The sequence below is a fragment of the Triticum urartu genome, chromosome 7A, assembly GCF_056163025.1.
Source record: "Triticum urartu cultivar PI428250 chromosome 7A, HENAU_Tu73, whole genome shotgun sequence".
Lineage (NCBI taxonomy): Eukaryota > Viridiplantae > Streptophyta > Magnoliopsida > Poales > Poaceae > Triticum > Triticum urartu.
In genome coordinates, this window is record NC_141879.1 from 527,899,694 (window position 1) to 527,910,554 (window position 10,861).

The 10,861-nt window shown below is 48.9% G+C and overlaps 1 pseudogene across 1 annotated transcript; it reads right to left on the reverse strand.

Moving 5' to 3' along the window:
• Window positions 1-5,291: 5,291 nt before the first annotated feature.
• Window positions 5,292-7,625, reverse strand: LOC125525593 (berberine bridge enzyme-like Cyn d 4 pseudogene; annotated as a pseudogene). Its single transcript, XR_015610259.1, has 2 exons — window positions 5,947-7,625; window positions 5,292-5,682 (listed from the first exon to the last, which is right to left on the reverse strand). The product of XR_015610259.1 is annotated as a berberine bridge enzyme-like Cyn d 4 pseudogene (transcript).
• Between the last annotated feature and the right edge of the window lie 3,236 nt (window positions 7,626-10,861).

Below are 10,861 nucleotides of genomic sequence, written 5' to 3' on the forward strand. Positions count from 1 at the left end.
ATGAGTTTAATTCCAAACTTCACAGTTGCCAAAGGTTCTAAGTGCCATAGTTGTGTGCAATCTAAGCAACCTCGAAAGCCTCATAAGGCTGCCGAGGAGAGAAACTTGGCACCTCTAGAACTCATACATTCTGATCTTTGTGAGATGAATGGTGTGTTGACAAAAGGTGGAAAGAGATATTTCATGACTTTGATTGATGATGCGACTAGATTTTGCTATGTTTATTTGATGCAAACTAAAGATGAAGCATTAGACTACTTTAAAATCTATAAAGCTGAAGTTGAAAATCAACTAGAGAGAAAGATCAAGCGTCTTAGGTCCGATCGTGGTGGAGAGTATTTTCCAAAAGTTTTTTATGAATTTTGTGAGGAACATGGTATTATTCATGAGAGGACGCTTCCCTATTCACCTCAATCAAATGGAGTGGCCGAGAGGAAAAACCGCACATTGAGTGACTTGGTGAATGCCATGTTAGACACTGCTGGTTTATCTAAGGCATGGTGGGGGGAGGCTCTATTGACTTCATGTTATGTCCTGAATAGAGTTCCCAACAATAATAAAGAGAAAACCCCTTATGAGGAGTGGGTTGGGAGGAAACCATCATTTTCTTATTTGCGCACTTGGGGATGTTTGGCAAAGGTCAATATTCCTATTCCTAAGAAACGCAAACTTGGACCAAAGACAGTGGATTGTGTCTTTCTAGGGTATGCTCAACGGAGCATTGCTTATAGGTTTTTAGTGGTAAAATCTGAAGTACCTGATATGCAGGTTGATACTATAATGGAATCTCGTGATGCAACATTTTTTGAGAACATATTTCCTATGAAAGATATGCATAACATTGCTAGATTTTCTTCTGAGATAATTCCTGAATCTAGTACAACTGATGAATATTTCGAACAATCACATGAGGAAGTCCTTGAGAAGGATAACAATGAAGTTCCTAGAAGGAACAAGAGACAAAGGATTGCAAAATCCTTTGGTGATGATTTCATTGTATACCTTGTGGACGACACACCCAAGACGATTGCAGAAGCATATGCATCTCCGGATGTAGATGATTGGAAAGAAGCTGTTCATAATGAGATGGACTCAATTCTTTCTAATGGAACTTGGGAACTAACTGATAGACCATATGGTTGTAAACCTGTGGGCTGTAAGTGGGTGTTCAAAAAGAAGCTAAAGCCTGATGGTACTATTGATAAATACAAGGCGCGGCTAGTGGCCAAGGGCTACACTCAGAAAGAAGGCGAAGATTACTTTGACACCTATTCACCCGTTGCTAGAATGACCACCATTCGAGTGTTACTTTCCTTGGCTGCCTCTTATAGTCTTATCATTCATCAAATGGATGTAAAGACAGCTTTTCTCAATGGAGAGTTGGAAGAGGAGATCTATATGGATCAGCCTGACGGGTTTGTGGTAAAGGGTGAAGAGAGAAAGGTGTGCAAGTTGTTAAAATCTTTGTATGGTCTGAAACAGGCACCTAAGCAATGGCATGAGAAGTTTGAAAGAACTTTGACTTCTGCAGGATTTGTCATTAACGAGGCTGATAGGTGTGTTTACTATCGCCATGGTGGGGGCAATAGTGTTATATTATGTTTGTATGTGGACGACATACTGATCTTTGGTACAAACATTAATGCAATTAATGAGGTCAAGTCTTTTCTATCAAAAAGTTTTGACATGAAAGATCTGGGAGAAGCCGATGTAATTCTAAACATCAAACTTATTAAGGATGAGAGTGGGATTACATTAACGCAATCTCACTATGTTGAGAAGGTCTTGAACCGATTCGGTTTTATGGATAGCAAGCCTTCCCAACACCTTATGATCCCAGCGTGACGCTCAGAAAGAACAAGAAAGAAACGAGAGATCAATTAAGATACTCTCAAATTGTCGGTTCACTCATGTACTTAGCTAGCGCTACAAGACCAGATATCTCTTTTGCTGTGAGCAAACTGAGTAGGTTCATGTCCAACCCGGGTGATGATCATTGGCATGCACTAGAAAGGGTCTTGCGCTATCTGAGAGGTACTATGAGTTACGGAATTACTTATTCAGGGCATCCTGCTGTGCTAGAAGGATATAGTGATTCAAATTGGATCTCCGATGTTGATGTACTACGCAACAAGTGGGTATGTATTTACTCATGGTGGTGGCGCAGTGTCATGGAGGTCTTGCAAGCAAACCATATTGACGAGGTCAACTATGGAAGCAGAATTAACTGCTTTGGACACAGCTACTGTTGAGGCAGAATGGCTGCGTGAGCTCTTGATGGACTTGCCGGTTGTTGAAAAACCTGTACCGGCTATTCTTATGAATTGTGATAACCAAACGGTTATCGCTAAAGTGAACAATTCTAAAGATAATGCAAAGTCATCAAGACACGTGAAAAGACGTTTGAAGTCTGTCAGGAAGTTGAGAAACTCCGGAGTAATAACTGTTACGTATATACAAACAGACAAAAACCTGGCAGATCCCTTTACAAAGGGACTATCACGAAATGTGATAGATATTGCATCGAGGGAGATGGGTATGAGACCCATAGATGTTACACCATAGTAGTAACCCAACCTTTGTGATCGGAGATCCCGTGAATTAGGATCTGGGAAGAACAAGCTATTGGTTAACTGAGGAGAGTAATAACTTATGATCGTCTCCAAGTGAAGATGCAAAACTCTCAGAGCTGTAAGGCTCAGATCTGTAAGGCAGGTCGGCAACATGCCTTAATGTGGTTCTATTGGCTATAATTAGCAAAGATGCTGTCCTACAGAGCAGTCTTGAAAGAACACACCTATATGAGTTCTGACTGTAAACGTCGCAGTCTATGAGATTTGGGTGATCTCTAGTAAACTCACGAAGAGACCAGGGAGTATGACGTATAAGCTCCAAACCGCGGGGTAGCCTACTGGCGGTCAGGTACTGGTTAAGACTTTGAGTGAAACCTGTTCACACAAAACTAGCAATTCAAGGCATAGTCCATTGTCAAGTTGTGAATGGATGTAGCTTAAAGTTCTAGGCAGAAGTTCAACTTAACAGTCTCTGCTGAAACACTGGTATATTAAACAAGTGGTGAGAGCAGGAAAATCTCTAAATGGGTATTTGAGATCTGGTGGGGGATTGTTAGAATTAATGGGCTAGGCCCATAGCAATTTCTGAAATCTCAAAGCCCATGTGTAAAATGGCAAGTGGTGGTGCTAAGTTTAGTCCCACCTTGGAAGTTGAAGAAGAGTTGGACCTCTTTATATAGTGGGTTCTCTCTACCACTCTAAGTGGTGTGTGAGAAGAGAAAGGGAAAACCACACGCGCGCGCTCGCTCGCCTCGCCTCGCCGGGCCGTGGCGAGGCGAGGCGAGGCGAGGCGAGGCGAGGCGAGGCGAGGCGAGGCGGCGCGTACATGCGACATGCGCGTGAATGGTCCGCCGAAATCCGGTCCGTCTCCTTGTAGGAGCGCAGCTTCCTTTTGCCGTTTTATTTTTATGTCTTGGCAGACAAGTTTCTTTTGATTTCTTGTCCGGTAAGTATACGAATTAGAAACCGAGTCGGTTTGGGATTGTGGTCGCGACACAATACCGCCTCTGGTCCTAATATATATACAGCTACCGGCTGCGGCCAGAGATACACCGAAAAACACCTAGGGTTTTGCCTCATCTCACAACTTGCGCCGCCATCGTAGTCTACTCCATCCCAAACGCCGGCGTGCATCGGCGCGTGGGAGAGCAGGTCTCCGGAACCGTTCGTCTTTGCGATCCTGCACCGAGAGAGGACGAATTAGGTTTTTGGGAAGCGCTGTGCGCGACTGCTCAAATTCGTCATCACGGGTCGTCTTCCGTCCAAGTCGGGCGGTGCTACTCATCGTCGTATTCATCGCCGTCAGCAGCAGATCGTCGCCAACATCGTCATCAACACTGTCGCACCCATAATAGCTAACGATCAGTACGTCCAACATCCTCTGTTCATGTCTGTTTCTACAGCTACTGTTACGTGTTTGCTGCTGTTATGCATGTCTTGCTGTTCTTCTAGTTTGCTAGATTTTTGCATGCTAGTATCTCTTCTAGTCATGAATTATTTACTGGAATTAATCATGAACTTGCCTAATATTCCAACAGAGGGTACATGATCACCACTGTGGTAGCATAAAAAGGAACCGGCTGCAGCAATCCTGGGCGCCATGGTCACCCCGTGGTCGCCCCCTCATCGCACCACCGCACGCTAGTGCAAAAATGATGGCCGGTGGTAGCTTTCCCCACTGCCGGTTGCAACAAAAATTACAGCCCATTATCGCCGACCACACTTCATCATCTCCTGGGTTGTAGCAAAACTAGGTGTCGGTGCGAGCTTTCCCTATTGCCCATTGCAGCAAAAAAGGTGTGTCGTCGTCAGCAACGCTCGCCGTCGTCTGGTTGCAGCAAACCCGATCGCAGGTGGTAGCTTTCCTGGTGCCGGTTGAAGCAAATTGCAGAGCCGGTTGTAGCTTCAGCACCGGTGGCCATTACCTCTATTCCTCACCGGTTGCAGCTTCTCATTAGCCGGTTCCACCAAATTCCGCTGGTGGTCACAACTTTCTTGGCCGTCGGTTGCAGCACCATCGCGTCCATCACCGTGGACGACCGCATCGCTTGCATTCGTCGGCCATGGCGTCGTTCGCGCTCACCATGCGCCGTCTTCCAATGCCTATGCAACACCACCACCGTCATCTGCTCACGCCATGCCCTGACGTCGCCCTACAACATCACGACGTCCTCCCCGCCATGGATAAAAAATGCTCACCAGGAGCAGCGACAACGCGTGGTGATGGGGGATTATACAGAAAAAGGAGATCGGGAGGAAGGGAGAGAGGAGGAAGAGATAAGGTGGGGATAAATATTGTGTGGGTCCCGCGACGCATGTCCTCTTTCCTGTGTACTACGAGCTAGCGCGTGTGAGTTGCGAGCGAGGCGTGACCGACCCAATCTTCAGCCGGCGTGCCGTCCGTAAACGTTTACCTATCAATATTTCTATAAACTCTCCGCGGCATATCCATATCAAATTTAATCTATCTAGCTACAACACGCGCGCGCGCACACACACACACACACATGCACGCACACGCACACACACACACAATTTTTTTATAAAGAAAACAATATAATAAAAATTATAAATTATACATTAACACAAACAAACACGCGCGCGCACACACACATACATACACACCCTCTCCATCGATCATCGTTCCGATTGCATCGACAAGCATATATCCTATCAATATAAATAATTATCATAATTTATATATCAAATTTTGCATCCATGCATATATAAATTTTTTTATAACAATCTATATATTAGCATTGGTCCAAACCCTAATAATTATTGCTAACATATCTGATATATATATAGATCCATGAATATCATCCACATATAATAACTTTAACATATATAGCTAGCTATTTGGATCCACATGAATATTATTCATAAAAACATATAGAAAAAGAGAAAAAAACAGTGGAGCTTGCTCATTGGGACATGTGAGGTCAGCCACGGTCAGGGCAGGATCATGATCATGGATGGCGCTCTTGGCCGACGAACTGCTTCAATGCCGACGCAGTGAGAGGTCGCGTCTGTTCTGGGCCGGCGTCAATATTTGTGCCATGCTCTTTTAGGGTTTGGTGCTCGGCTGACACTTGTATGAACTGAATACCTGTGAAACATTTGTTCCGTGCTCTTTAGGGTTTGGTGCTCGGTTTACACTTGTATAAACCCCATACCCATGAAATATCCGGACACTAGGCAACTTTATGATTTTACTGTAGTGCGGTCCCAGAAAACATCCAATAGAAATTTTAATGATCACATGAATAAACTCGAAGAGGGCACAAGCTCCATCATTTATTCACTACGAAGCAAATGCAGTGAGCAGGGTACATAGAGAAGTAAAAAAAAAATGCCTATGCGCGACCCTTACCTACTAGTTGGTCATGTGAAACGGCAACCACGCACTAATTCTCCGTGCAAGGTCCTCGATCAGTACTTCTCGACCAGCGGCGGGATGCTCTGCTCGTTCCTGAAGTAGTCCTGAGGATCCACCTTGCCCTTGGTAATGGCGAGCCTTTGGAAGTTGCCCTTGAAGTACTTCTCGCCCCAGACCTTGCCGCTGCTGTAGGTTGAGATGTCGTTCACCACCTCGTTCCTGCCGAGGTCGATGTCCCTGTAGTTGGCGTACGCCTGCCTGGGGTTTTTGCTCACATACGGCTCCATGAAATTGTACATGTCCTTGCTCCATTGCAGCGGCGGGCCGCCGGCTGCCTCGGCGAACCAGTAGTTGACGTACTGGATGTTGAAGAGAACGCCCTGGCGGTGAGGGAACGGCGTCGCCGCTTCGGGGGTGGCGCTGATGGTGGCGCCGTAGGGGTCCATGATCATGATCCCCGCGCCGGGCTTCGCGAGCCAGCCAAAGATCTGCTCCCACACGGGCTTGGGGAAGGGCTGTAACACGTAGTCCGACTTGTATTCCGCGAAGGGCTTGAAGGTGTTGTTCCGGTTGAGGAGGTCGTCCAGGCCTGCCTCTTTGCCGAGGTGGATGAAGGGGACGGACTTGATCCAGGGCATCTCGTTGCAGTGATAGGGGTTCATGCCAAGCTCGGGGAATTTGCTGCTCATCAGCGGCAACAGGGTTTTGCAGGTGCCCAGGTACAAGGCCTCGAACGTCGCGGTGTTCCCAGCAGCGATGACGCGGATCATGAGGTCGCCGGGAAGGGCCGGCCCGACCAGTTGCCATTTGTTGACGAGGTCTACGGCGCCTTGTTGCACTGTCTTGGGGATCTTGAACACGGTCACGGTGGGAGGCACCGGCAGGAGCTTCACCTGCCACGAGACGACGATGCCGAAGCTCTCTCCGCCGCCGCCCCTAACGGCCCAGAAGTGGTCCGCGCTCATGGAGCTCTTGTCGAGCAGCTTGCCGTCGGGGTCGACCACCTTGACGTCAATGACGTTCTCGGCGGCGATGCCGTACTTGCGCAGCAGCATGCCGAAGCCGCCGCCTGCGAAGTTGCCGCCAACGCCGATGGACGGGCAGACGCCGGCCGGGAACGCGAGCACGGGGCTGTTCTTCGCGATGGCGTAGTAGAGCTCGCCGAGCTGCGCGCCGGATTCGACCCACGCCGTGCGGGCGTAGCCGTCGACCACCACTGCCCGCATCTTGTTGAGGTCCACGACGGCGAACTTCTCGGGTTTCTCGGACCGGTACGACAGGCCCTCGTAGTCGTGGCCGCCGCTCCGCACGCGGATGCGGACGCTGTGCCGGCGTCCGCACACCACCGCGGACTGGATGTGGGAGGCGTTGGTGGGGGTGATGATGTAGAGCGGCTGGACGTTCTGCGGCGTCGACCACCGCGAGTTCCTGATGGTCTGCGCCAGGACGGTGGGGTAGTCAGGCGAGCTCTTGGCATAGAGGAGGCGAGCCGGTATCTCCTTCATGAGGCATCCGAGGAAGTCCTCCTTGGCCGGCACCGGCGCGTAGGAGGCGGCGGCCTGGCAGGACAAGGCGCAGAAGAGGAGCACCTGCACGAAGGCCCTACAGTTCGCCATTGTAGGCGGTAGAGCTTGGAATGTCTGTGGTGTGTTGTGTGACTGTGTGGACATCATCGCAAGGACAAGGCAGTGAACTTATATAGGAGGCCTCGGACGCGCACCTCTCGTCCCCCCTGATCCTACAAGCGCGCGCGGATCCATGGGTGAGCTATAAACAAGCTCACCTAAATGTGGAAGGTTTAGCTGAGTCAAGGTCTCCGTTTCTACAGGCCAGTGCGCGATGCGGTGATCGCGCGTCGCAAATTGGAGGGAGCACTGCCGTGCGTTTGGTCCAAGCACTTGTAGTCGTTCACTTCTTTATGGCGCGAAACTGCAGCAGCGTTTCTCGCGGGAGGTTTGAAAGCTGAATTTACTTTAGCTACAGCCTTGACGTTTTCTTTTTCTCGACGTTAGAGAGGAAGGAGTTAATGATATGGAAGTAGCACAATTGGGGCCGAAGAGGTATATACCAATCTACACTGACAAAACATGGACGACTCATAGACAATGTTTAAAATCCGGCCACACATGCGTGCATACATCAGGCACCAGCCTTTGGATTTCGGTACGTGTCGTACATGCGTCGGGCCAGGAGGATCGGCATGAAGCAATTTTGGGGGCCGAATGTGTAGATTGGTATCACGTTTGATAAGTTTCGCATGTCAGTACCAACTCTAGGGTGAGCCGTTGCAAATAGATCTAAACCGTGTGTTTATACGTATTGACGCCGAAACTGACCAGTCGGGCCCACCCGTCAAGTGCCATGCTGATAACCCATAAATATAGGGGATTGAGGGAGTCCTGGATTAGGGGATCTCCGGACAGGCGGACTATCTTCATTGGCCGGACTGTTAGACTATGAAGATACAAGATTAAAGACTTCGTCTCGTGTCCGGATGGGGCTCTACTTGGCGTGGAAGGCAAGCTAGGCAATACGTATATGGATCTCCTTTTTTATAACCGACCTTGTGTAACCCTAACCCTCTCCGGTGTCTATATAAACCGAAGGGTTTTAGTCCATTGCACAACAATCACAACATACAATCATACCGTAGGCTAGCTTCTAGGGTTTAGCCTCTCTGATCTCGTGGTAGATCTACTCTTGTAACACCCATATCATCAATATTAATCAAGCAGGACGTAGGGTTTTACCTCCATCAAGAGGGCCTGAACCTGGGTAAAACTTCGTGTCCCTTGTCTCCTATTACCATCCGACCTAGACGCACAGTTCGGGACCCCCTACCCGAGATCCGTCGGTTTTGACACCGACATTGGTGCTTTCATTGAGAGTTCCTCTGTGTCGTCGCCGTTAGGCTTGATGGCTCCTACTATCATCGATATCGATGCGGTCCAGGGTGAGACTTTTCTTCCCGGACAGATCTTCATATTCGGCGGCTTTGCACTACGGGCTAATTCGCTTGGCGCCGGACTCAACACAGCAGCAAAGTACGGCGACAATCGCCCCACCAAGAGCTACCCAAAGCGGAAGTTGCTACCTGAATTCGATGAGGAGGCCTCAGACCCCTCACAACCAAAAATGAAAACAGCCACTTGGCCGGATAGACAACCTCACGGCCAACATAGAGCGGCAAACAAAGCCACCCACAAGACAATACGCGATTCACGCGAGGGCTTGCACCAAAAGGACAGCGCAACAAGATCCATCTATGGACCACGCAAGCGCGATATAACACAACAAACATCCGAACAACGCGGTACACCCAGATACAGGGGTGCCGCACACCCCCTATGTTTCACCGACGAGGTGCTGGATCATGAATTTCCAGAGGGATTCAAACCTGTAAACATAGAGGCATACGACGGAACAACAGACCCTGGGGTCTGGATCGAGGACTATATCCTCCACATCCATATGGCTCGAGGAGATGATCTCCACGCCATCAAGTAATTACCACTCAAACTCAAAGGGCCAGCTCGTCATTGGCTTAAAGGCCTCCCCGAAAACTCCATTGGAAGCTGGGAGCTCGAAGACGCTTTTCGGGCAAACTTTCAAGGGACTTATGTCCGACCTACGGATGCGGATGATTTGAGTCATATAACTCAATAGCCCGGAGAGTCAGCCCGAAAGCTTTGGAACATGTTTCTTACTAAAAAGAACCAAATTGTCGACTGCCCGAACGCCGAAGCCTTGGCAGCTTTTAAGCACAGCGTCTGTGACGAATGGCTTGCCCGACACCTCGGCCAAGAAAAACCGAGAACAATGGCAGCATTAACAAGCCTCATGACCCGCTTTTGCGCGGGTGAAGATAGCTGGCTAGCCCGATGCAGCTCCAGCGACCCCAGTACATTTGAAGTTAGAGATGGAAATGGGAAATCACGGCGCAACAACAATAACAAACGCCGGAACAAAAGAGATAGAACGAAGAGCACGGCAGTAAACGCCGGATTCAAAATCTCTCGGCCAGATCAGCAAAAGCCGCCCCCTAAAGGTGCCAGAGACGAATTGTCCAGTCTAAACAAAATTCTGGACCAAATATGTCAGGTCCATAGCACCCCTGGCAAACCAGCCAATCATACCCACAGAGAATGTTGGGTCTTCAAGCAGTCCAACAAGATCAACGCCGTACACAAGGGGGAGGATACACCAATCGAAGATGAGGATGAGCCTCTCAAGGAAGACACTGGGGAACAAAAAAAATTTCCGCCAGAAGTCAAAACAGTAAACGTGTTACACGTGATCAATGGCAGAAACAAAACGACACTCCCAGAAAAATACGCCCGAAGGCCTATCACCGCGGAGTCCTGCCACTGGTCGTCTCAACCGATCACTTTCGACCATCGTGATTACTCAGCAAGTGTCCGGCATGCAGGATGGGCTGCCCTGGTATTAGACCCAATAATTGACGGATACCACTTCACACGAGTCCTGATGGACGGTGGCAGCAGTCTAAACCTGATATACTAGGATACAATACGCGAAATGGGGATAGACCCAACAAAAAATTGCCATAGCAATATTACCTTTAAAGGAGTAACGCCAGGCCCAGGGGCTCATTGCACGGGCTCCCTGCTACTAAAAGTTATATTCAGCTTCCCCGATAACTTCCGTAGCAAACATTTAACCTTCCACATCGCTCCGTTTCAAAGTGGCTATCAAGCACTACTCGGACGCGAAGCTTTCGCTCGCTTTAACGCAATATCACACTATGCTTCCCTCACACTCAAGATACCCGGTCCACGTGGCATCGTTACAGTGAACGGAAGTATTAAGCGATCTCTGCGCGCCGAAGAGCGTGCGGCTACCCTGGCAGCCGCACACTAAAAACGGCCTCACCAACTAAAGCATTTAG